Source organism: Chinchilla lanigera, unplaced genomic scaffold (genome assembly GCF_000276665.1).
Source record: "Chinchilla lanigera isolate Chin_1 unplaced genomic scaffold, ChiLan1.0 scaffold00110, whole genome shotgun sequence".
In the NCBI taxonomy this organism is placed as follows: domain Eukaryota; kingdom Metazoa; phylum Chordata; class Mammalia; order Rodentia; family Chinchillidae; genus Chinchilla; species Chinchilla lanigera.
The window spans coordinates 3563339-3591027 of NW_004955511.1; the positions used below are offsets into that span (position 1 = coordinate 3563339).

Genomic DNA, 27689 nt, shown 5'->3' on the forward strand with positions numbered 1-27689 from the left:
AGTGATGGCAGTGCTGAGGAGCAGCTGCAAACACAGATTAACATCAGCAGAGAGATTTGACTCAACAGAGACCTTAATAAATCAATTATTTGCAGGCTCAGATCAAAATCCTATCAGTGATGAGCAGTGGGAGGCCAACTAAGCTACATCTAGTGGGAGGCCAACAGGAGATTACAGAGTTGCCTGGACATAACACACTTTAGGTGTCATGGTCTCCCATCATCCCACAATGAAACCATGTAGTTACAGGAAAACAAGCTCAGGGCTCCCACTGATTCTGCATCATGGTGAGTTATATAATTATTTCATTATATGTTACAATACAATAATAATAGGAGGTATATAATAAATATAATGTGCTCAAATCATCCTGAAATCATCCTCCCACTTTCATAGGTCTGTGGAAAAAACTGTCTTCCACAAAACTGTTCCCTGGTTCCAAAAAGATTGGAGGCCACTGCATTAAACCACACACCTGCTTCCCTATCCCTGGGGACCACCATTATACTTTATGTTTGTATAGATTTGACTACCCTAGATTCTTCAAAGTGTGGAACCGTGCACATTTGTCATTTTGTGAATGGCTCATCTTAGTTAAGATGATGTCCTCAATGTTCACTCATGTCATAGTACGTACCAGAGCTTCCCTCCATTTTATAGCTGGACATCATTTTTGTACACGCCACATTTTTTTAGCCATTGATCCATTGATGGATACCTGGCTTGTGTCCACCTTTCGGCCACTGTCAGTAGTGCTGCCATGAACGTGGGTGTTCACATTCTTTGAGACCTTGGTTCCAATGCTCTGTGATATATGCCCAGAACTGAATTTGCTGGATCATATGCTAGATTGATTTTTAATCTTTTTGAGGAACATATATACTGTTTTACATAGCAGCAGCAGCAGCAGCAGCAGCAACAGCAACAACATTTCCCACTGAGTGGGTGAATAACCTGAGGCCCAACATATAAAGCAACTCCTTCTGGGTCACATAGTGAGAGGGAAGGATGAGACTCTGACCCAGGAAGTCTAACTCCAAAGTGCACATTCCAACCTTGATAGAGAGCTGCACAAATGTAGAAGTATTACATAAGGAGTCCTCTGACCCACTGTGGGGTTTGGTGATTGCCTAGAACTCATGGAACTCACAAATGCTGCTTTATTGATAGCTTATTACAGTGAAGAACACAGAGTAAAATCAGCCACAAAAAAGGTTTACAGAGCAATGGCTTCCTGTTCTCCTGGAGAGCAGAGTTACACAGGGCTTTGTTCTCCTACCTGCGATGTGTGACAACACGCATGTACGGTGGCCAGCCAGGAGCCTCACCTCACACTTGGCATCTAGAGCTTCCCTGGGGGCCACTTGCATAGGCGTCAGTGTGCTTGTGCCTGCCCTCAGCTATGCAGGCAACAGCCCCAGCCCTACTGTGCAGGTTAAAGTGATGTAGTAGAGGTACCTCGGCCCAGGATGAACAGCAACAAAGCTTAACCATAAATCACACCGTTGGCATGAACTCTGGCATGGGGCATGGTTTCAGGCACATGAAGATTTATCTATCACAAGGTGGGATATCCACAAGGACTTGGAGGTTATTCACCAAGAGCTGCTTTTCTTCTCTTTGGAGTGTGTAGGGTTTGAGCAGCCCAGTTCTGCTGAGTTAGTCCTTATCGGCCCAGACTGATATAAGAAGGTGCAGTGGTATATACCTGTAATCCCAGAACTCTGGAAGGCTAAGGTCTGTAGGGACTTTCCTGACTAATTCCTCAGAAAAAAAAGGCTAACTGTGGAGGTCACAGAACGTCTTGTTTCTTGAAGTAGGACTCAGAGGGGAGCTCTGAGCTTCTCACTTGGTCTCCTGGCTCTGCGTCCTGACCACTGATGACTTGTTCTCTTCTGCAGGGGGTGCCTGGGAGCAGAGTCCAAAACAGCTGCAGCATGTTCAGCAAGCTGTACAGGGCGGATCACAGGTGCTTCACCCTCTGACAGCCCCGGTATTTACGGCATGAGGGGATGGCCATCTGCAGAAGCGGCTAAGTGAGTATTTGAGCAATTAGAGGAAAAGGGCTACAAATCAGGTTGGCATATAGATCCTCAAATGGGCAAAGGTTGACAGCAAAGCTCTCAGACAACACATGGGTGACACTCAGAGGATGAGGAGGCCGGAGAGTCAGCATCTAAGTGGGAGAGGAGTGCACGTAAGCCCACACCCAGTGCTGAGTCAGCTCGCTCATCAGACACCCAGATCTACATATATGGCCTTTCATTATCACACGGATCCCCTGGGAAAGTGTGAAGGAGCCTCACCTGATCACTATGTGTAATCTGAGATGTGATTTTAAAACAAACAAACAAACCGAGATTTGTGTCTGAAGAATGCAGATGAAGAATGTATCAAGAATAGGGACATTCAAATGTGTTAGGGAAAGAGCACAGCTTTAACTAGGTGGGATGCTTTGAAAGATTTACAAAACAAAGACACAAGTATGCAGAGGATGTCTGTATACCAGACAAAGTTAATAAGAGGGACTAACATCTAGCTATCTCGAGCCGACAACTCAGTTTCAAGGATTAAACCATCCCCAGATCATTTGGGTAGATTGTTCACTGCAAAACGACAAAAGCACCAGGCTTCCTCAGACACTGCTTCCAAAAGTGTATTAGGAGTGAAGGAAGCAACAGGCAAAGTTTTGAGGGGAAGGATGTGATATAAAAATATTATAACAAGTCAAACTGTTGCTCATGTGTGATGTTTTGAGAAAGACTTTTCAAACACGTAAGAGTTCAGGAAGCGTACCCCTGGGGCACCCTACCTGCAACCTGAGTGATGGCATGCTCCAGTTAAATGAGAAATGAATCGAAGTAAGCAAGTAAGAACTGGCAAATTATAGTAGAAAGATGAGCGTGATTGTGGGCTTGTTTGAATTGAAAAGTGCTAGGAAATTAGTAAAGCACACTTCTGGGTGTGCAAACTTAGTAGATGCTTTTTAACTTTTTACCTTGGTAGTAAAAGACACAGACCCTTAAGTATATTGTTGAAAAACAGCAGAGAATGTGTTCTGGAACAGCTGGTCCCAAGGAACTGTGAGACTGAAGATAAAGGCCGGTAGATCCAGGATTATACAGAGTGGATTGATTGGGGCACAGTGACAGGGCCAGGGATCTCAGCAATAGCAGAAGCAAGTAGATCTGAGACCTGAAGTCAGGATGGAAGAGACTTCATCCAAGCTGGAACAGACCTGGTTTAACTCAAGTTAGTATCTTGGGTCAGTCACGGTCCTGGCACCAGCATTTGGACTCAAAGCTCCATGTATCATGGTCTTGGGTTTGGCTCTTCCTAGCATGCTGGAAACTAAGTGGAGCAGACTGACCAGCGTTCCCCAGGGGCCGTCATGGCGGCTATGGCTCCCAGTGGCCACCACCAGGTCAAGTAGACCTGTGTGCTAATTACATGTGAAATGGCAGCTGTAAGTTCCTAATTACTTTAAAAATGAAAAAGGTAGAGAGAGAATGCATTAGGGCCCTTTGCCTTCACTTCCTGATATTGCTAAGATTTTTCCTTCCTGAAAATTTCTTTAAATAATTAAGAGGCAGTCATCAAAAACCCACTGAATTTATCATATGACATCATTTTTAAACTTCTCAAAAACCCAGTGAAGCACTAGACCTTTTCCCAGGGTCATGAGTCTTAATATATGAATGAGTAAAATATACAGATAATGCAGAAAGCAAAATTATACAGAAATATATTTATCTAAGTGGAAAATGGGGAACTAAGTCTTCAGAGAAAATCTAGCTGCAAGAGCTAGTAATGAGTATAATTACTCACTACATAGTTATGTTATATCATTTGTTTTAATAAAAGCAAATGATATTTTAGTTATCTTCAGCAACTGTAATCAGATGTGAAATTATCTCATCACCATTCATGACAGTTAGAGATAATGCAAATTTACTGTAGTTTGGTGCCTGCATTCATAATTAAGAAAAATGAAATTATGGTTAGAACTTAATGACAATGAAATTATGGTTAGAACTTAATGACAATGAAGAGATAATTTTTTCAAGTTCATAGATGCCCGAAATAAACCCCAGGGGAGTCTGTGGACCCAGATCAAAAGTCGATAATCTGGGAAGCCTTGCTTCGCCTCAGCAAACTTTTCCCCATCAATATTTAATTTTTAATCCTCTCTTCTAAGCACCCTTTCGTCATCTTTTTCTGAATGACAGATGATGTCAAATGTATTCACCCTTTACCAAGCTGGAAAGAGAAGGGGAAAAAGGCGATTTCATTGTAGCTTTATTTTGCCTTTTCATTGCCCATAGAAAAATCTTTATTACAACACCCATTGTTGTAATAGTAGAGGAAGTTACCATGTTCCACAGGTATTAAATGTTGCATTTGCCAACTTCATGATTTTTATACAAAAAGTTTTTAAAAAAGGAAGCTATAAGAACCCTATGTATTACTTTATTTTATTATTATTATTTTGAGACAAGATCTACTGTGTAGTACGGGCTGACCTTGACCTCCCTGTGCTCCCAGGCTGGCCTCGAACTCACAGTAAATCTCGGAGTGCTGGGATTGCAGGCATGCGCCACCGTGCCTGGATCCTCTTTGTTTCGACTCATTCATTTCTTCCATAAGTAGTGATCTTTACTCGGTGCTTACTGAGTATTCTTAGCTGCGTACACAACACACAAAACCTCTCCTGAGGTGACAACCTACACACCTCACCGAGCTTCCGTCTAAGGGAGATTTTCTTCAGGCTACAGTGCCCTGATCTCACACACTCATCCAGTGCTGCTGTGCGGGTGTTGTACAGGCAGGCAGGGTGACTAGACATAGATGTTACCTACGTCCCCTTGATAAGGTGGCCTTGATTTAGGTTTCCTAAAAAGAAGAAATTCTATTTCAAAATTACAGCTTTAGCTCTTCTGCAGTCCTCTACAGGCTGCCGAGGGCCCTCACAGGTCAGTTTTGCCAAACCCCCAATTAGAAAGCTTGGCAAGTGCAAGAGGGGGGCTTCCACCCCAGACTAGATTTCAGACATTTCCAATTAAATCTTCCACCTTGCCATCCCTTCCCTCCCAGCCGAGCGACGCATCAGTGGAACCCTCATCACCGCTCCCCGCACCTGTGCAGCTCTTGGGTAGCGATGTCCGCTGCCTTTGGAGCAGGACAACGTCATTTCCGGTCGTGCCCACTTCGAGATCTCTTCCTGGACGGGGCGTCCCCTCCCTCCTCGCTCCCTCCTCGGCAAGTGTTCTGCCTGCAACGCCCTGAGGTCAGTTTCCCAGCAGTTGAGATGCACTGAAACGTAGGGAAGCCCAATTATTAGGTGCTGTCCGGAAGTTCCAAGTGCCCTGACGCCCCGCAACACAGCCTTGGAGACAGCCAGCATCCTCTTGCACCCCAGGTGCGGGAGGGGTGGGAATCCACGGGCCTCGGCTTCCTCTGCTGCCCCCTGCTGGCAGAGCGAAGTCCACAGCCGGCCTTGGGCTCTCTACCAAGCCTGGATTAAAAAATAATATGACTGCGCGGGCTTTAAACGGACTCTTGTTGTCCACATAAGATGTGGCGGAAGAGAATAAGGAAAAATGAGAGCAGGAGATGCGGGGTTGCTCATGAGTCAGTCGGCATCCGATGAGGCCATATTCTTCACCCTTGGGGTGAGCGGGTCCTGGGCTCCTAGCAACAGGAACTTCTGTTTCCCATCTCTCCTGGCTGAGTAGTTTTATTGTAACTATTTTCTTCCTAGAAGGTTTGTGGGAGCAAATAACTTGTTTGTTCTTTTTTTTTTTTTTTTTTGTGAGACGGGTCTCACTATGTAGTTTAAGCCAGCCTTGAACTCACTATTGAGCCCAGGCTGGCCTCAAACTCAGCACAATCCTCCTGCCTCAGCCTCCCAAGTGCTGGGATGACAGGCCTGCACCACTGGGCCTGGCTGTTTATTCATCTTATGGGAAGGGCAAGAGGGACCATATTCAGACTCGAAGAAACTTTTCTAGGCAGTGCAGTTTATAGTCAAGGTTCTCCAGAGAAACAGGAACAACAAGATATGTAAAGTAATTTTCTATACGATAGACAATATTTATATATAATATTTATTATAAATATATGTCATACATTCATTACAAATATATATGTATCATAGGTTTATGATATTGCATATATCTGTAATAAATATACATGTGTGTACTTTAAGAACCAGCTCGCCTGATTAGGGGTTAGCAAGGTTGGCACCATGGGGCAGTCAACAGGCCAGAGAGACTCGGAGAGGAGTTAAAGCTGCAGCTTTGAGGCAGATTTTTCTCTTATTCTCTAGGAAACCTCAGGTTTTTTTCCTCTTAAGCTCTTTTAAGACGACTGAGTGAGGTTCCGCTCACATTATCTAGAGGGTGTGGGTACCAGTGACAGCCAGGGACGCATCGACAAGACGCCTTCGCAGCCGCACCCAGAGTGGAGACGGTTCGGTCACAGGGCGCGACCAGACGGTGAAAGTGACGTTGCAGACGCGACCGCGGCAGGCGCCGGGGTGGCACCCTGAGGGGAGGCTCGTGCAGCCCCCCCGAAGGGAGGAGGATGGACTCATGTGTGATGATCAGAAGACCACGCTGGTAAGCCATGATTTCCACAGACAGTTTCATTCTCACTTTTATCAGCACCTGTTCCAGGGCACAGTGATCACACCCGTGGCGGGCAGGCGGTGCAGGGGCAGAGCACAGCTTAGCTCTTTTTCCATCCCGCCCTCCAGCTCTTGGTTCCTTTTGCACGAGGTCAATCTCTCTGTTTCCTATTGTGTTTATTTTGCTCTTTAATTTATTTATATTTTGACCTCGTGTAAGAGAAACCATGCCGTATTTAAGCTTGTGCTTCTCATTTATTTCATTCAACATTACGGTCTCAAAGTGCAACCATTTTCCCACAAATGACTCAGGTTTATCCTTCTTTATGGCAGAGTAATACTCCATTGCGTGTAAACACCACATTGTCCTTGTTCATTCCTCAGTTCATGGGCACAGAGACTACTTCCAAGATCTAACTGTTATGAATTGTGCTGCTGTAAACATGCATGTGCTTGTGTCACTGTAGTGCGATATGTTAACTCTCTCAGGAAGACACCTAGAAGGGGAAAAGCTGGGTCAAATGGAATTTTCTCTGCACATAGGATTACATGGTTGTATTTCCCTACTTCCTGTGACGTTAGGTGGAGGTGTGTGGCTCCCTTCATCCTATGAAATGCATATGAAGCAATTTGTGCCATTTCTGACTAGAAGCCTTCTGTATTAACGCACAGTTCATCCTGCTTTAGATTTCCCCCTTTGCACTAAGGGCCACTTGGGTTTGCAGTACTCCCTGGGCTGGGAAGCCTGTAATAGAGCACCCAGCTAAACTTCATTGAGTTCAGTGAGAAATCACCTTCGCCATTTCAGGGCACGCATTTGTAAGTTCTTGCTGTGGGATAACCAGACTCTGCTGGTTGATAACCCTCCCATTGTAACCAAGGCTTCCTGTTAGCTCCTGGGTAGAATCTCATGTCCTTGGCATGGCTGGTAAGCCTGCGTGGGATTTGCCGTCTCCTGGACTAGCCAGCCTCATCTCTTGCCTTTCCCTGCCCGCTCCACGGGCTGCAGGTTTTTCTGTACTTTCTGCGTGCTTCATAGGTTAAGTTTTCTTTTGCCTCAGTTCAAAAGTACATTTTCTGCTTCCTGTAGGCAGAGCGTGCTCCTGCCTTGCCTTTCTTTACCTGGATTGCTTTCACTCGTCCTTGTTTCTTAGTAACACTCGAATACAGTATACATTTCCTGCCCTGTACCAGCAGCCCCACCGCGCTCTCACTGGCTCCCAGAGGAGCCAGCTGTTGTTCCCTTTCCCTCTCAGCACTTGGTCATCGCTCAACAAGTGCTGGCGAACTGGTGAGTGAGTGAATGATGGAGCGGGGAGAGTCCACCTGTTTTGGAACATACTTCCCCTCTTTTCAGTCTGGTCATCTCCTGGATGTCCGTTCTTTTTCTCAGTTTAGATAAATGTCTCCTCTCTTCTCACCCATTGTAGAATATTTCTCCTTCACCCGAATAATAACATCTGTGGAAGTGCTCTCGAAGTTTTAATGTATTAAAACTCTTCCGGGAATATACCCGGGAAGTCTCTAGGTTACACACTCTCTTACTTCACTCATGAGGAATTTCTTGATTTTTGAAATCCATACACAGCAGAATGTACTTTACAGACTTTTCTGTAGTTTTCTAGCCAGACAGAAGGGTCACCCACACTGCAGCAAGAAGGAACGTTGTGTTCACGAGCCAACTGACAAGCCCTTGGTTTTGTGAATTCTTCAAACCCACCAGGGAAGAAGCCAGTGTTTTCAGTGTCTCAGCTATCACCTAGAGAACGCATGGCTTCAAAGAACTTGGTGAAGCAACTTTTTTTTTGTCTTTTTGAAACGGGGTCTCACTATGCAGTTCAGGCTGGACTTGAACTCACAGAGATCCTCCTCCCTCAGCCTCCCACGGGCTAGGATAACAAGTGTGCACCACCATGCCCGGCTGGCGCAGCAACTTTTTAAACCTCATCCTAGCTGTATAGCAAACCTGATGAGGAAAAAAAAAAAAAGAAGTAACATTCTCAGGATGAGCCCCTTTGTTGAGAGAACAGTGAACTGTGCATCTCTGAAGGCGGATTTAGAGTTTTAGTTCTGCCACCAAACGGATGTGTGAGTTTGGGGGATTCGCCCCCTCTTGGTCCAGCTTCCATGGATGTGCAGTGGAGAAAATACCACTTCCCTGTCTCCCTCGCAGCGATTTCTTGAAGATGAAGGGCCATGAACTCTGCTGGAGCACGGGCGTTTATTCTAGAATCCCCCAACTCCTCTGACCTTTCCTCTCCACCTTCCCCCTTCAGGAACGAAGGGGAAGAGTTTAAAGCAAATCATAACTTGGGCTGATGGACAGAGAGACAGAAAACAGATAAGCATTTCCCTAAAAACTTCACACATTCCAACCTCCGAGTCTTTGCTGCTTTGTTTTTATCCTCCCTCTCCCTGGAATGTCTTCATGTAGAAAAAAGGTGTGAATTCTAACATTTTTTAATAATGCATCTCATGTCTGATGTCTTCATTGATTTGTTTATTTTGAACTCCAATGTTAAAAAAAAAGGCTCAGCAGGAATGGCACCTGTCAGTTTAATCTAGTTTAGTGCCTTGATTGCAAGGGCTGAGTCTGATTTATTTTGTCCCCCATGAGACGGGTCTCGTGGTAAGTCCTCCCTCATCAGCAGAGTAGGAGTAAGTGAAGCAATGAACTATTAATTTCAGAGGAAAGGAAAAGTTTCTCTGAAGAAAGTTGATCCTTCTTGAGGTATCAAACCCCTGAAAGTCTGAAACCTTTTCTGGTAGGGTTGAGTGTCACTCTTGCGTGGTAGAATCGGGAAATCTTTCAGGGGTCTGCAGAATATGGCTCAAGCTGAACTGTCTCATGGGCACTACTACTGGAAATATACCGTGTGAGTATTTGCCTTTTTAGACAAGAAAGGACTTAGTTTATTCTGATTGTTCTGTCTCAATTCATTTTCTCTGGCCAGTAGATGTTAGCAGATGTGACACTAGAAAAGATGTAGAAGCTTTTCCCCATTTCTGCCTTTCCTTTTGCTTCTTTACCTCCTTCGTGAAAAGGTATCAGCACAATCCTGCTGCGTGAAAGACAAGTAGGGCAGAGCCAAGTTGCCTCAGTTATTCCCTCCACGGCCCCCACAGATCAGCTGCCTGTGATGACAGCTCCGCCCCCAACTTGTGTGCCTGAGTTCAGGAGAGAGGAGGAGAACTGCCAGGAGAGCCCCAAAGAGTGAAACACAAATATGCACTAAAGACGTGCTTATTTTTCAGCTCATTGACATCAAGCGCTACTTGGTGCCAGGGTTTCTTAGAAGTCTTATTTCAACCTTCGGATGAGTTCAGGATAAAATAGTCCCTTGCTTATAACCCATACACACGTACCAGCTCCACACGAGGAGCGTAATCATCATGGACCACGCACATGTACAATAAAAAGAAAAAGACATAATTGAAGAAGTTTGACTAACGAAACTATTAGACAAAATATTAGGGGAAAAGTAAGAAAAGTGATATGATCTCAACATGTAAAAAAAAAAAAAAAAAACAGACTATTTTGGTCAAGGTTCTCCAGAGAAATAGACCCATAGAAAATAAAGTTGCAGATATGGTAGACATGTGTATGTAGGCTAGATACAGATAAAGAAGAGATGGGAATCAGAGAGCATGATTATGAGGGCACAGCACCCTTCATGTGCTGCCCACATGCTGGAAAACCAGGGGTGTAACTCCATATGAGGTGAAAGGTTTGAGACCAGGGAAGCCAGTGTCCTAACTTTCAGGCCAAGGCCAAAGGCTATGGAATGGGGGGTAGGGGTTGGGTGGGCTATGGTGCTATGTAAATCCTCAGGTCTGAAGCCTGGGATGAGAACCATGTGTTTAGGAGCAGCAGACGTCCCAGTTCAAAGAGAGAAAGAATATACACTCTCACCACCTCCTTGTTCTGTCCAGGTCCTCCATGGATTAGATGATGCTTGCCTGCATTGGTGGGCGGTTTCTTCTTTATTTATCTAGTGACCTAAATGCTAATCTCTTCTCAAAATACCCTCACAAATAATGTTTATCTGTTATCTCTTACACAAGTCAGGTCAACACAAAATTTTCATTACATAGACTAAAAGAAATATGTCTACACATTAATAACAGTGGGGTGACGATTATTGGTATATAGCACAGAATACATTTTAAATAGTGAAAATAACTGGGTGGGGCCGTCCTGAACTAGGCTACAAGGAACATACTTGGCCTTCTGTAACCTCCAGAGTGTTTTGGAAGTCAGTAAATCCTTTCTTCTCAGATCTGCTTCAGTATCTGCCCACAGGTCTCATGGCAGTGACAAGTTTTTTCCCCTTCTGACCTCATACATTCACAGGTCATGGTCTCTCCTGGGATCCTGGGATGATATCTGATAGGGACCTATACAGTGCTTGGCAGAAGCCCATTCCTTGGAACTATAACGACACTTGTCTGTCAGGTTGTTGGATAAAAGATTCCACCCCTGACACAGCATTTCTCTTCCTAAGGGAAAGGGAGCCTGCTCCTAGAAGCAGCTAGGGTGCCTTGGGGTGTCTAGGAGGCCCCAAAAAGAGCTCGAAGAGAGCACAGTCTGTCTCTGAGGCAGGGGATGCTGGGATCAGATGGTGCTGGGTCCTCGCTGGAGATCTCAGTGATAAAGGGTTCTGCAAGACTGTGTCAGATGTTTGTGCCATCACTGTGGCTAAAATCTAATAGAAACTGGCTTCTATTACTTGGCTTTTTAAAATGACATCGTGATATTTAATAATGTGATGTTGGTGTCTTCTTACTGTCTTTATGGCTGAGAAATTTTCCAAGTCTCTGAGAATTAGGTTGGGCCAGAACTGAGGCAGCATCTCGCATGAGACTAGTAACGTCAGAAACTGAGTTTTTACCACGTGCTAGTAGTGTCCTAAGAGGCCTACAGTATTTGGCTCATTTGATCTTCCCAAGAACTGAATGGATCAGTATTTATAATGTGACACAGATAGAAATACTGAGGAACAGATCACTCAACGCAGCCAGGACTGCACAGCTACACCTGTCCACCAGGTGAATAGCAGGGACACGTCCATCCCGTATCATTCCAATTCCTATTGTAAGGTTTCCACAGTGGAATCTGATCCTGAATCATTTGGAGGAATAAGTTCAGATTAGGTTGCTTATAACTGTGTTGTTTAATTATTACAGATTTTGACCTAGAAGTTCCATGGGTGTTCATTGTCACATTATTTATGCTAATGAAAAGCCTGAGTAAAAGTCCTTATATACCGAACAATTAAAATTTGTTTAAGTTATGATATCTGCCTAAAGCAAATTTAGGCTGCCATTAAAATAAATAACCTTTTCTCTTGCCCATTTTCTTTTTTTTGAACATTGTCTTACAGGGAAAACACAGTGGAATTGCTTTATGCAAGTTACTTGGGTAAAAGGCATCATTCCTCTTACACTTGCAGGAGTTGCTTCCTTAAACACACATTTGTGAAGATTCTCAGTAGACGATATACAACCAGCTTCAGCTTGAAATTGCCTCGTAATCTGAAATAATCTACTTCAGTTCTCTGTTTCTGTCTCTGTCTCTCTGTCTGTCTCTGTCCTTCTCCTCTCATCACTGTTAAGCCTATGAGCTTTGAATTCAGAGAGACCTAGATTCTTCACAGGGTTGCTGTTGGTATTAACTATAGTGACAGCCTGAGAACGAGGTGCCTGCTGATGAATAAGAAAAGATAAAAGAGACAGGAAAAACAAGAGAGCTAAAAATCTGGGATCGGGGGCCTTACAGTCTCTCGGACTGCATCGGCCCCGATCACTCATTTCAATCACCTTTTATTAGAACAAAGAATGTGACTAAAACCAACGGGAGAAATTCGTCATCCCTTTCCAATTCTGCCTCTCAGCTGATGGTAACAGTCTTCAGGCGGGCCTCCCACACCCAGCACCATGTTCACTCAGTTCAGCTGGGAAGCCGACCGTCAGTAATCAACCCATTACCAATCACAGTCCTTCCCCCACAGGTTGCCATGAAGATTAAATGAGAAAATGCACGTCAAATGTTTAGCACACCTCGGGCGTAAATTCTCAGTAATGACAGTTGCTGTAACTCCTGTGCTGCTGGCTCCTCTTCTTCCGTAGCCTGTCCTGCCTCTCCTCTGCCCATCTGCTTCCATTTTCTCCCTGCTATATTTTTGTCTTTCTCTGCATCCACCTTTGTACTGTCACCCCAACTCCACCTTTAAAAAACCAATTGTCCTGTTGGAGAGGGATCGAGCCTGTTCTCTGTGACTTGAGAAGGCTTAGACTTGAGAGTGAATTACTAGGACACCTCGGGGAGACATCTCTGTCTGTGGTGGTGACTTGTCCACAGTTGGGAGGTACAAAGCTGCTGTGAGCTCCTGAGGAGGAGATGAGTTTCCAGTCATTCGGTGACGTCGAGCAGTGATGGAACAAGCTCTCACTGAGGATCGGGGTAGAGGGGACTCAGGCACTGGGGCAGAGATGAACGAGGCCGTCATGTGTGATTGTATCTCAACCAAACATGGTCAGGAGCAATTTAAGCAAAAACAAAACCTTTCCCCCCGTGGAACCTGTCACTTCCTTGGGCAGCTACAGGCTTTGAGCACCATCTTCCATATGTACCCTGTGAACTGCTTTGAGTGGGAGATGTTGGCAAAGACATGGCCCCATTTCAACACAGTTCTTGCTCAACTCAAGGGCAGGCAGTCTCCTGTTTTGCTAATTGCCCAAATCATCTTTAAGTCATCCCCTGTAAAAGGGAGAACCTCCCACAGTTCCCCCAAGAGTCCACCTTTCCCACCCAAGTCTCTGCTTTCCCTTCTTTCCCAGCCCTGGCGGGGATGTAATATATCCTCAATGTCTGTGCGTCTGCTTCAGCCAGGTGGAGAATTTCCAGTCTCAAAACAACAGGAACTGTCCATCATTATTTTCATGCCTTATGGTAAAAGCATCATACCATGCAGTATGACACCCACCACAACTTCTATCTTCCTGTGGATCTGAGGCAGTGGTGGAAAACCTATGGCATGCACGCCGAAATAGGCACACAGATCCCTCTCTGTTGGTACATAAGTCAAGTCACCCCAGCATCACTCCAGCAGCTGAGCATCAGGCTTAATTGCAGTGTTGGCACTCTGTGATAAATAAATGGGTTTTGGGTTGCCGTTTGGGCACTCGGTCTGTAAAAGGTTCGCCATCGCGGGTCTAAGAGTTCAACTCTTATCACTTCTGCCAACACCTCCCTTAAATCTTGGGAAGCTTTGTAAGACTGCAAAGAACTTAGACAAAGTGTTGCTACAGTTTCACTTTATTACCCTCACTGAAAATGATACGAGCTAAAGTTTCCTTCCAAGTCAGTATCAGGGAAATAATTGACATAGAACAGTCATGGTGGCTCTTGACCTTTGATTATTGCCTTGAGTAAGCTCTTGGAAGATTTTGAAAAATTGAGTAATACAACTGATGCTTGTTTTAATATGATCACTGTAATGGCCATGTTGTATTGACCATAAATCAAAATAGGGAGATCTGTTAGAAGGAATGTTTTTTTCTTTTTGAGACAGGGTCTCACTGTGCAGTTCAGGCTGGTCTTGAGCTCACCTTGTAGCCCAGGTTGGTCTCGAACTCACCATGATCCTCCTGCCTCAGCCTCCCGAGTCTGCGATTACAGGCATGCGCCACCATGTCTGGCTAGGAGGCAATTATAATACTCCAGAAAACATGGTTTTGACTTGGACTATGATCCTGCCAGTGGATATGGTAAGAAGTGGAAAGATAGTGAATGTAAGAGAAATATTTACACATGACATGAAGATTTGCAGTCTGAGCAATCAGAGATATAAAGATATTACATGCTGAGAGTCAAATGACTCAAACTCATGAGTTATCCCTCCATATCTGCTCACTCATTTGCGGGTTGTCAGATAATTCCAACTTGGATGGCTTTGTAGAGCCAGTTACTGTGAGTGGCCAGTTGTGCTTATGGTCACCAGGATCTCCAAGGCTTAAGATTGTGTAGACTCCAATGCTTAAGACTGTGTGGTCTTTGCCTACCCAGCAGAAAGCAGAAAAGGCAGCTGAACCGTATAGGACCATCCTGTGTATGGTATCCAATAGGAGCTGCATGCTTTTCATTACAGCCTGCTTCTGGATACACTCTGACCTTGGGACACTAGCATTAAAGCACCTTTTGAGGGAGCAGTGATGAATGGGGTACTACTGTCCCTCTGGGGACTTATTCTCTGAAACCAATAACATCATTCTTTAAAAGTGACTCTATATATCAGAGATCGCTAACAAAAGTTATAGGAGTGCCAATAGAAGTGTGCTGTTTGAAAGGTGAACTCTCATTTGGAGGGTGGGAAGGAGCAGAGATACAAATAATTTAAGTGGAAGCAACGGATAACTGTAGTTTGGAGTCAGAAACCTCTTCCTTTTTTTATTGTTTGTTTGTTTGTTTTTTCCGGTATCGGGAGTTGAACTCATGACCTTGTGCTTGCCAGGCAGGTGCTTTGCCGCTGAGCTAAATCCCCAGCCCCAGGATCCTCTTTCTTTGAGTGAATGAATGAATGAGTGGAAATAAGGGATTGTAAGAGATCAAAGAGAAGCTTCTATAATCTAGAAGCCTTTTGTAAGCACTTCAGTTTTAGAAAGAATCACACTCTTTAATGGGGAGAGACTGTGCTGATGAGAAGCAAAGCTCTCCATAGGGGATCCCCTGAGAATTCAGGGGTTGGCAGGGGAGGGGAATGGAAAGTGAACTCGGTTGTGTTCTGTCCGTGCACAGCTCTCCAAGGGGGAATGTACTGTAAACATGGACTCATAAAAAACACACATGGGTAGAATTCAGAGCAATAGGACAGTAGGAAAAAATCACAATTTTATTTTCACCAAACCTGACCTAAAATTTACTTCCTTCAACTATTATGTAATCTTCAAATCAACATATCAGCTAAGTATTTTCCTTATTACTAGGAATATACACTGTCACTTTTGTTACTTCACTATTTAAAAACTTATGCTTATTTTATATGATTTTAAAATCTTGCTACAATACCAAATATTTTCCCTCCTGTTAGAATGAATTCTATTTCAAATGCCCTCTGTTTGTTAGTTTCTATTTTGTACACTTTCTAGTAAGTTTGCTACCTATGTCTTAGCCATACCTACTGTTCTCTTGTTTATTGTTTCCTCTCAGTCCTTTTCCTACTGGGCTCTAAGGCGTCTGCAGAACCTGGGGAGAGAGGAGCAAGACCGGCAGTGGGCGCCCCCTCTAGAAAGTGGTGGCAGGCGTCTTCGGCCTTGTTGCCAGCTGTCCTTGACCCTGGGTGGGCACCACGTTTCTCGGTCTAATTCAAGATGGGTCACCAGCAAGTGCTCTTTTCCTTATAAGGTTATGCAGCCTCAGGTATTTCATGACAAGAATGAAAACAACAAGAATCGTAACAGTCTCATAGGTATCTGGTGTCAACAGCTTCAATAACTCAAGAAGATAAGACTTAGTTTCATGAGCACAGATCTTCATTCTTTTTTTAAAAATTAGAATTAAAGAGAGCAGTGTATAAAGAATTAGAATAGTCCTAATATTTTAGCTTAAAATAGAGGGGGGCTCAGCATATTTCATACTTTGTTTCCTTATAACCTATAGTAGAATTTTGCTTATTAGAGGGAGAACTTTTTAACTAGAAATGCATAATTGAGTAATGGATTTAGAATTATAACTTTAAGTTCAATTATTACTAGAAAATATATAATTAGAAAATATATAATTTAGGTTTACTTAATTTGTTCTATAAATTTAATTATTAAAGTTTTAAAAAATTATTGGCTATTTGGGATAATTCTTTTTGTTACCAGAGAATTTAAGTCTTTAAAAGAAAAAAAAATAAATGTAGTTTGGAACATTTAAAAGTATTTAATAAGCTAAGTTTATACATAGGTTTATCTATAATTTATAGGTTCCTAACAAGGAATTGTTATAAAGATTAGACCTATCATTGACCTGGAAATAACAAGAACAACCACAAAAAAAGTCCTATGGGAGTGATTTTTTAAAAAAATTAATTGAGCGGTAGAAAATCACTACCACCGATTAATCTGATACAGGATGGATATTCAGAATGTATGAAAAACTGAGGAAACTTAACACCTAAATGACAAGTAACCTACTAAACGGGCAAATGATCAGCAGAGATACTTCTCAAAAGAAGTATCAGCAGCCAATATGTATACAAAAAAGTGCTTAACACCTTTGGCCATGAGAGAAATGTAAATATTTCAAAATTACATTGAAATTCCATCTCACCCTAGTCAGAATAGCTATTAAAATAAAAACAAAAAATAACAAATGCTACTGAGGATACAGATGATAAGGAACGCATTACACATAGTTCATTGGAGTGTAAATTAGTACAGCCACTACAGAAAAATGTTCCTAAAAAATAACAACTAAGTGTGCAACTACCATTTGATTCACATATACCACTCTTTTGTGTACACTAAAAGCAATCAAATTCAACATAGCATAAAGATACAGATTTGTTGATGAGTACTGCAACATCATTCAGAATAACAAAGTTATGGGAGTGGATTAAAAGCACACCGAAAATACACAGATAAGAAAATGGGGTGAATATACACAGTGGAGTATTATTCAGCTAAAAGGAATGGATCATGTCATTTGAAGGAAAATGGATGGACCCAGCAGTCCTCATGTCAGGCAACTTAAACAGGACTTTGAAAGGCAAGTATTACATGTTTCCTTGCACACGTGGAATGCAGGAGGACTAAAAAGGTGACATGAAAGTAGAACAGCGACAATTAGGGAATGAGGAGACCCAAGGAAGAGACAGGAGGACAAGACTGGGTAATAGGGATGGTAGACACAATGCTATATGTTGTAGGAAAATGGCATTATGAGACCAATTATCAGCCCTGGAAACTTTACCCTACTTAGAGAAGAAAGTAAATATTGTTATTCACAGCAAACTGACTGATTTGACAGAATTTTGAGTAATTGCTGAGTCACAGGACAAATACCTTTAGACTCTGTAGTTTGGACTGAAAGAATTAACAGACTAATCCCCTTTCTCAGGATGATTAATACAAGCACTGCTTTCAGATAACTTGATTTAATGATATTTCTTTTCTGTACTCAATATCAAGACTTGGTCTCTCTATAACTAAGGATTAAGAACTCTATGTATCTTTGTCTTTCTCCTCCCCTCCCTTCCTAGTTATCATGAGTTTTTTTCCTCAGGCTCAGGATGAGGATGTCCTCTCTATACTTCCATATCGTGAAGCCTATCTTTTTTTTCTGACTTCACAACAGTTCTGCAAGTGATGTAGTGCTTGGTATTTAATGTAAGAAGCTAAACTGTTTTTCTGATATGTGGAGGAATTGTGCTACAATGATCTTAAGCCTCAACATCATGACACTGTTTCCTTTTTTCATCCTTTGAGTGGACTTTATTCCTTTAGCACTGTTGGGACTCAGTCAGAGAAACTCAGCACTGACTTCTTTAATTGTCTCCTTTATTAACCAGACCCACATGACCTTCACTTGCACCGCAGGGGTCGGAAGTGCCCCTAGCACTCATCTCCCCTCATAGAGTGGATAGATTAAACTTCCACAGAGGGATAGATTTAAATGTGGTATTTATGTACAATGGCATACTTTTCTGCTATAAAGGATAAGTTTGAGTCATTTGTAGGAAAATGGATGCATCTCAGGACCTGAATATTAACTGAAATAAATCTGACACACAAGGTTAAATATCACATGATTTCTCTACAAAGCCCAAGGTGTGAATAAGTGAAAGAACAGAAGAAAGATAATGGAAAACAGAGAGAGATATCTTTTACAAATAGGAAAGGGACTAAGAGATGAAGGGGGAGAGGAAGAGAATATAAAAAGAATTAAGATGTATTATGTACGTATACAAACTTCCCAAATGATTGTAATCACTATGTACAACAAACATGTACTAATAAAAGGAAAAAAGCTTTCATAACCAAAACATCTCTTTTATTATGGAGACTTCTGGAGGGGATTTTGCAAAATCAGCCTTTAGTAGCAATGCTAAATTGAAGTATGGGTGTTGTGTGAGTCACAATAGATAATGCTAAAGATATTAATACTAAATGCAAAAATATTATTCATCTTTTCTCAATAAATCTCAAATTGTATTATATTTGTGTATGTGCATATATGTATGTACATGTATGTAATATACTTCACATAGTTATCATACAGCCTAGGAAGTAGCTGCGAAAGAATGTTTTTTAAAAGACCTATTGAGAAGACAAATCCCTCTCCAGCCAGAAAAAGAAAAGCCATAGAAGACCCGAAAGAAAAAGCATGGAACTCATGTCCTGGCAAATGGACAAGGGTCAGTGAGGGAGGACAGCAAAGTAGAAAGCAGACAGCTGATTAACATACATCAAAGATTCTGGGAATGTGAGAGCTGACTGGCCTAGAAGCAAGAATATCTGGCCCATTCCTCACTGAGGAAATGAAGGGCAGTTCATGTGCTACTCGAGGGCTGTGATATTCCCCACTAATCATTACTTCCTAGAGCTTAGGGTTCACTCCAGTATGATTTATTCTTTAATTCTGTCTTGGTTACTTTCCTCTCGTTGCTGGGACAAAATACCTGACACCCAAAATTGAGGAAGGAAAGGTTTATTTTGCTTACAGTTTGTGGAGGTTTCAGTCCATATTTGGCAAGTTACAAGTCAGAGTGGCACATGGCAGAGGGTTACAGCTCATGGAGGCAGAACACAGCAAACACACACAAGGGAGGAAATGGCCAGAAGCACCCTCTTCCTCTCCCTTACATATGCAAACTATTCACCCCAGGGCGGGTGTAGCTCTCACACCCATAATCAATCAAACCCTAAAAGCCTGCCCCATGACCGCTTGAGGGTTTGGGGGAGACACACAGACACAAACCATAAAGGCTCCATTTCCCCATTCACTCCTCGAGCCACAAGTACAGCCCATTCTTCAATGTCCTGTGTTCAAGGCCAGCTTTACACAGCAACACAGTTCTACTGGTTCCACTTGCAAGGTATAGGGATGTAATTCAGCTTGGTGCTCATTCTTTGAGTGGTGTGGTTGTCTCTATCCACAAAAACTTGGGCATACAGACAGCCAAGTTTTCTCAGAGTCTAGACCTGGCAATAGGTAATATGATAAATGAAAGCCTGGCCCCAGTTCTCAGGCATGGTGCCAACCATCCACAGCTCTCCAGTGTGGTCCATCAGGGTCCAGGTCACTGGTGTCCCCTCAGGCCCCAGCAGATAGGAGCTAGGGGAGGTCCAGACACAGCACTTGATCAATCTCTGGCCTCCCTCAGTGCCACTAAAATGCCAGATTTATTCACCAAGGCAGCATGGCTAACATCCAGGAATGAGAGTTTGAACATCTTTGGTTGCTACTGGGAACAAGGGAAAAAATTTCACATATGCTATGAAGTATTGTTTGGTTTCCCCAAAATTGTCTCGAGAAGCAAATAGGAACATATATAAGGATGGCTTTGTATCACCCTGCTTGTGTGATTAGAGGCGATTAATCGCTCATCTCTCCATTTCATCATCTAGTGAACAGAGACAATTAGCAAGACTTCCTCAAGGGATCACTGAGAGGTCTCTTTGAGCCAATGCTTGTAGGCACTTAGAACAGGACCTGCCATATAATAAGCTCTATATGAAAATTACTTAAAATGAATTCCTTTGCCTTGGGATATAGTCCTCCAAGTTAGACAGCTACAGTGTGATCATCCTCATTACACAGACACAGAAGAAATTTCACAGTAAGTATCCTAAAACATGCTAGCAAGCAGGAAAGCCCAAGTTTAGTATCCTGGGATCTTCAAATGTTGGCATTTGAGGATCCTTGGCTATTATGTTGAAAATGAGGAAGCTATGTCCACAGAGGGCACAGTGTGTAGATGGCCCAGTGGCCAAGAACTCATGTCTTCAGACTACTGGGATGGTGTAAAAGAGCTCTAAGAAGAGCTTAGGAGGTGGAACTAGAACATCGGTTCTCATGCGTGTTAGGCTCTTCACTATCCATGCGGTGAGAAAGCCACTCCATCATCAGAGCCTTCTATCAGGAAAGTGAAGAATATGAGTGCTACCTCCTCTCTCATAGGATGCGTAAGAGGATCCAATGAGTTTTCAGATGTGGAGCTTTTCAGGATGTAATTCATTTCATGGTATAAATAAAGCTGTTCCAGGTACAATAACACAGGAGGGTCATGGGACCGAGCATCTTCAGATCAAATCCCCACTACTAGCTTTCAATTCATTTAGCATTATCCTACAAATCAGTGGAGGAAAGTATAAGATTTGTTCAAATTCTTTTTATTGGAACCTTTTTGTTCTACACAGTAAAATTTGTTCCCACTGCAAGGAAAATACGATTTAATTATACAAATTTACAAATGAAAATAATATAAAAAACAGAAGGTGGAAAATCAAGATAAGTTGCAAGACTTTGATATCTTGACTTGCCACCTCCACAGGAACCACATCCAGGCAGGCAGGAGCTAGGTCTATACATGGTATTGGTGGCTGGCTGAGCCAGATTGCCATATCAAAACTTTAGGCAGAAGCCAGGGCCCATGGCCAAGGTGCCCTGGTTGGTGGTAGCAAGATGGAAGCCTGTCTGCTTCAGGTCATCAGCAGATTACTGTAGCTTGGGCTGCCCTCCAGGGGCCACCAGCTTGTGCCACACTTTACCCATTGCTACTTGGCCAGACATATGGGTAACACGGAGGTGTCAATGGGGAGTGGGGTCTCACATAAGTACTTATGCTTGAGGCCACCCTCTGCATTGATCCTCTTCCCAGGGAAGCAGTCAGGAACCTGTTCATAAGGTCAAAGCCCTGGTCTGACAGCAAAGCCTCGAAGCACTTGCAGAAACTGTTACAGGGGTGCTTGCTGAAGGTCATCTTCTTTACTGCAGGGAGGTCATTACACCCAGGCCAGATTTTCTCATTGGGGGTCCCCAGGACCTTAAACATTATGTTGATCTGATCAATATCCAACTTCCTAGGGAACAGGGGCTTCTGTGTCAGCATCTCCCCAAAGATGTAGCCCATTGACCACATGTCAATAGCTATGGAGTATTCCTTGGCACTCAACAGCAATTTTGAAGCATGACACCACAAGGTCACAACAGGGGTGTAAGCCTTCAGGGGTGAACTATACTCCTGTGCCAGCCCAAAGTCACCTACCTTGAGAATACCATCATGGCTCAGCAGCAGGTTGGACGTCTTGAGGTCCTAGTGCAGAATCCAGTTGTCATGCAGGTGTTTCACGCTGTGAAGCAGTTGGATCATCAGTGTCTTCACTTCCCCGAGCAGGAAGGGCTGCTTCACTGACTTCATCAGGCTTTTGGATTATTATGTCCATGTAGTTCATCATGATATAAATTTTATCCATGTTGTTACCCACAGCCTCCCTGACAGTGATGACACTGGGGTGCTGGGCCTGGAGGATAGTGCTGATCTCTTAGAGATGTGATTGGGAAGCTGCCTTCTGCTCCATTTTCAACTGCTTCAGAGCCACAGTTTCACTTGTCTTCTTGTCCTTTGCTCTGTAGACCACCCCATAGGCATGTTCCTCGATCCTGTTCAGACAGTGGAACTCCTCCATGCTCTGGCAGCCCTGCAGGGCTGGCAAGTACTTGGGCAGCTCCTGCTTGAGCTCATTAGGTGACAGGGCCAGAGAGTCAGGTATATAGTCTTCTTTGGTCCAGCACTGCTCTGCAGGGTCCCCTCATCCACTTCTTCCTCCCCTTCTTCACAGTCCCGGGAGTTTTGGTCAAATTGTGACTATGGAAAAACCAGGTTGTGTTTTTTCATTCTCTTGTTCTTCATATTTACCCATTTCTTCTGAACAGTCTTCTAAGGTCTCAGAGTTGTTCCTCATCTCCTCTTCCTCCTCCTCTGATTCCTTACTAATGCTTGCTTCCTCCTCCTTCTCCAAGCCTGAGCCCAACTCTGCTGAGGACTGCTGAGCTGGTTTTCCTTTTGCTGTCTCTGATGTCCTGAAGGTGGGACAGCAGGTCACATTTTTCAAGTTTTTCATTTACTGGCCTCCAGCACCTCAAAGTGCTCCTGTGGTGGCTCTACAGGGCTGTGGCTCTGGAGGCACAGCCTTGTCACCACAGTCCTCCCTCAGGGTGGACTGAGAGAGGAGGTGTCATGCCCAGGGGTGCCAGGAACCAAACCTTTTAGTGCTGAGCTTCACATTCAGGGTGCAGTGATGCATAGAGAATTCCCTGAGGGCCTCATGTCCCTTGCACTGCTCCTCTGCCCTTTGCTGCTCCCTTATCTTGTGCTCCAGCTCCTGCTTTCTTTTTAACTGCTCCCAGAGGTTTTGCCTGCTCCTGGAGCAAGATGCTTCCTCCCCATTTCCCGCTGCTTCTGTCTGCCATTCTTTTTTTTAGTATATGTGCTGCCGAAGCGAGCACTGTCTGCCATTCTTAATGTGCTTTATCCTGCTCTTTTCTGTGGTGCTTCCAACATTTGTGTTTTCTTTCTTTCTCTTTCTTTCTGGCATGCTTCCCTCCTGGTGAATGGATACAACGCAAACATTTTTCCTTTCTCTTTTCAGCTTTCTTGTGATGGGTCTTTTCTTTCAGAGACGTTTGTTGGGGGTGTTCTTACCGCAAGAAAATCATCTTCCACTCCTCTGTGTTCCTTTGAGTCCTCTCTTCTGTGTGAGGAGTTCTTGACTGTGATCTCCATGTGGTGATCTCTCAGCTGCCTCTCCTCAAAGGAACCTCAGCTGTCTCTTCTTGTTCCTTTGTTTCTTTTCCTGGAGAGTTTCATTTAAAATTTTCACTTTCCGAGAGTTCCTTTCATTACTCATTTGAGTTAAAACACTGTCGCGGGGCTTTCTAGTTCCTTAGGATCAGTTACGCAATTGTGAGGCTCAGCACTACACTATTTGGTTCCTGCTGTCCCTGGGCATGACACCTCCTTCCCCAAGTGCTGAGCAGCAGAGTACAGCTGGGATTCAGCAACGCCCACCCTGACGTCTTCTTGGAGCGGAGCCCTCAGAGTCACCGCCGCTCAACCCTCCCTACTCCAGCAACTGCTATAGCCAGCGCCTGAAATGAAATCCCGTCAGAAGCGCCCCAGGAGCGTCAGTCACTTCCGGCTGCGACACGGACTGATGACGCAGAAGCGCAACGTGAGTCAGGATCTCCAATTCCAGACTTTAAGGAACAATCTCCGGCGCGCACCAGGTTATCGTCACTTCCGGAAGCGGGCCGTACTAATAACCCTGGGCTGGGTGGCCGCGAAGTCCGAACTTCTAGGCAAAGCTGCGTCAGGCTCCAGCCTTTTCGGCGTCTCTGACTAGTGACGCAAGACCCCGGGAGCAGCGCCAGAAGAGTATTGTTTCCCTGGTCCCTGGCTCCGGGCTGGACCCATGGAGAAGTCGGCGACAGCTGGGGCAGAGAGCGACCCTCCCGCCCACAGGGCAGCCCTTAGTATGATGTGAATACATCACACACATATTTATTAAGCATCCACTCTGTGTCAGGCACCGTTTTAGTGTTGGAAATCTGTCAGTGAACATCAGAAAAAGGATCTTTGCTCTTGTTGGGTTTGTAATATTGTCAGGGGGGATTCAAATGTCAAATAAGTTAAGTAAATTAGCTAACTTCAAATAATCATAAGGGAAGTTAAGTGAATAGAAGGGCTCATGTGGTGGGGAATAATTGGGAAGTGACTTAGGTGAGTGCTGTGAGGTAACACTGTAACAGTCCTGAGTAAATATTTTGGGCAAATGAGAGCTAATTGTAAGGGCCAGAATTTGCAACGATAGGGTAGGAAGAGGGCTAAATAAAAATTATGGGACAGCATTGTGTACTGGGATCTGTCTTTGGCCCCAAGAGACTGAAAACCAGAGTGAAATCACTCACACTGAAGTTTCAGATCAACAAAACAAAAAGGAACTGTTTTGTGATCTTCTGAGCAAAGAAGAGAGAAAAAAGATAACCACCAATTTCCAAACAGGCGAGGTTTTATTTTGTTATGTTTTTTTTTGTTGTTGTTGTTTTTGTTTTGTTTTGTTTTGTTTTGTTTTGGTACCAGAAATGGAACTTAGGACCTTGAGCTTACCAGGCAGGCGCTTGTGCCTCAGCTATATCCCTGGCCCACAGCCCAGGTTTTAAAGTCATGAAAATGAACTTCCCTTTGCTTTAGTCCGTACAAGAAAGTAAGGGGATGTTAACCAATAATTTTTTTCTTTCTCATTCTGCCTCTGTGTGCCCTTCTTGTAAGGAAAGTAACTTTGAAATGATCATTCTGCTTTCTGTTCTTTATTTCTGCTTACTTCAGCCCTTCTCTTTACAACTAACTTTGGTCTAGACTATTTTAACTTTTATTTTAGTAATAGAATGAGATGGTACCTAATTCTTGAATCACAAAATAATCAGTTACTAACTTAATTTGTTGTAATTTGTTTTTTGACAAGAGAAAAGCAGGGATTTTGGAGGAAATAAGAGAAGATATGAATTCTAAGAGATACACGAATGCTCTTTCAGATTGAGAAGGAATTGAGAAGTATTTCAAAGTGGGAAGCCTCAGAATCTTTTAAGTAGCAACAGGATGTGGTCTAATTTCAAGTTTAAAAATTGTTCAGGCTACATTGTAGGAAATAGGTTGTAGGGAAGCCAGAGCACAAGCAGAGGGACAACATGAGGGATATAGATACTGAAATGGTAGTCTATCAAAAAGTATGTTCACCCAGCACTTTGTATCCAATTTCCCCAGGGAAATGCTTGTAATTAAATTTCACTATTGAAATATTTATAAATAAAGGTCCACTTTCTTCAGTGAACATATACCTTTTCAGATTTTAGGGAGAGCACCTCTGGTTACTATTTCTGGTTGAAGGATTTACGCATTTCATCTAAGTTGTTCATTTTATGGCACAAAGCTATTATCGATACCTTTTTTATCTTTTATGTTTTGTGTTCTCAGTAGTAATATCTACTTGTTCATTTCTTTTAATGGTGCTTTATGGCCTCTCTTTTTAATTCTTGATCAGTTTTCAACAGAGTTCCTGAAATTCAGTTGTATTTATTTTTTGGCTCAGATAACTCTTTGTTGTGGGAGACAGCCCTTTGTGTTGTAGACCATATGACAACATCCCAGGTCGCACTCTAGCAGAGGATCTTTTTCCTCAGTTGTCAAAAACAAAGATGCTTCCTCCGGGTAATTGCAACAACAAGATTTAACCGTTAACTGTAAACACTCACCATTATTCCTTCTTTAGGCTGCTAGTTTGTGTCTTAAACTGAGACAGTCATATGCCAGCATATAATATATGTGTTTTGAGTGGTAGACTTTCTCCATAGTGAGAGACTTCCAAGGTTCCTTCAAAAATGTAAGAGGTTGGTAATTCCATCAACACTATCACATCACATACCACAGAGACACTAAAAATAACCATGGAATGAGCGCTACTCAAAATTACTCCTGAAAATCTTAGTGCAGCATATTTCTTTTTTAGTGTTTCAATTTCTAATTTTATTTTATTTTTTATTTTAAAGAGAAAAGAAAACAACATAACAACCAAGACAAAAATAAAACCAACACAAAAACAATAAAAAAGGACACAGAATTTCTGTGATAGGAAGGTGATAGGAAGGTGATAGGTGATAGGAAGCTAACAATCGTAGTTATATTATATATTGTTATCTTCAACAAAGTTTCTCAGATTACTAGATGTAAGAATGCAAATTTGATCAAACAAAGAATAAAAGGCAATAAAAAATTAGAAGTGATACAGAGTTTCACTGGTCAAGGTAGTAGGGATTCAACAATGGTTGCTATATTGCATATTGTTGTCTTCTAATTAGTTGTTCAGATTAGCAGATATAATCATGCAAAACTGGTTGGAAAAAGAAGAAATTAAGCATTAACTACTTTCAGAAAACCAATAGACATCCGCACTGCAGTTATCTCAGCTATCCTTGTATACCCATATATATTTTTTTCTTTCCTTCTTACTTTCTTTCTTTTTTCCTTTCCCTGGTTAAATAAATAAATCCATGGTTTATTGTTAATCTTTTACTGAGTACTTGGATTGGGATAAAGGGCTTGTACTATGTACTTTTTATTAATGAATAAATAAATGTTAGTAAAAAGCAAAAAAAAAAAAAAAGAAAGAAATATCCTGCACCAACTGACCATTGTGGTAGAGCTAGCTGTGTTTTAACATCCAGTGCAGCATATTTCTATAAAGAAATGTGTATTGAAACACAGATATGCCACTTATTTAGCATTGGCTATGCTGCTTCTTGCAGAAATAGTTTTATCTTCAAGTCTGAAATATTTACCATGAAACTCTTTAAGAGCCACATGTCTATTGTCATTGTATAACATTAACTCCACACTTACCTCCCATTATTTAGTTTTTTATGTGGATTAACCAATATTCCTTTTCTAAGAAGAGGATTGTGATAGTTCCTGCACTATAGTTTCCTTGCTTTGGTGGAGCTATTATCATATAAAGTGCTGATTCTGTATCATCGGCTGAGGTTTCATCATTTCCCTGATCCTGGATACCTGACCACTGCTCCTTGCCACACTCTTTTCTATAATCCTACACACTGGGTCCTAAAATGGGGGAACTCTATTGCACTTGCAATGCAAAGGTCTACATTCAGATATCCATTCTCTTTTGTGTGGGCATGTCTTTTAGCCTCACCAGTGTGGTTCCTTATCTACGAAATAGGATAGTTGTCTTAATATCTCAGCCTTTAAGAGTCTTCTCTAAGATGCTTTGATTCTATGATTATCCTTGTTCCTATTAAAAATACGATAATGAAAGTAGAAGTGTCACTTTTCTGCTTCAGACACAAACAGGTACAGGTGTCCTGAAGGAAGCTTTTCCTTCTCTGAATAGGAACCCTCATACTCAGAAAAGCCATTTTCATACTCTGAGGCTGAACAGTGGTATAAACAGACTCAGTGAAATCTCAAGTCAAATTCTCAGCATTAGAATCAGACTTTACCAT

General features: G+C 42.8%; 2 long non-coding RNA genes and 1 pseudogene across 2 annotated transcripts in view; 1 reads left to right on the forward strand and 2 right to left on the reverse strand.

Annotated features, from left to right (window-relative positions):
- Window positions 1–4474: 4474 nt before the first annotated feature.
- LOC102006153 lies at window positions 4475–6470 on the reverse strand. The gene is made up of 3 exons (XR_264424.2): window positions 6390–6470; window positions 5138–5313; window positions 4475–4893 (listed from the first exon to the last, which is right to left on the reverse strand). It is a non-coding gene; the product is annotated as an uncharacterized LOC102006153 (long non-coding RNA).
- LOC106147013 overlaps window positions 5230–27689 on the forward strand; it is a 40203-nt gene continuing 17743 nt past the window's right edge. The window contains exons 1-2 of the long non-coding RNA XR_001231709.1: window positions 5230–5287; window positions 6356–6620. This is a non-coding gene — a long non-coding RNA (uncharacterized LOC106147013). The remainder of the gene's footprint in view (window positions 5288–6355; window positions 6621–27689) is intronic.
- On the reverse strand, window positions 20992–24149 carry LOC102005826 (annotated as a pseudogene).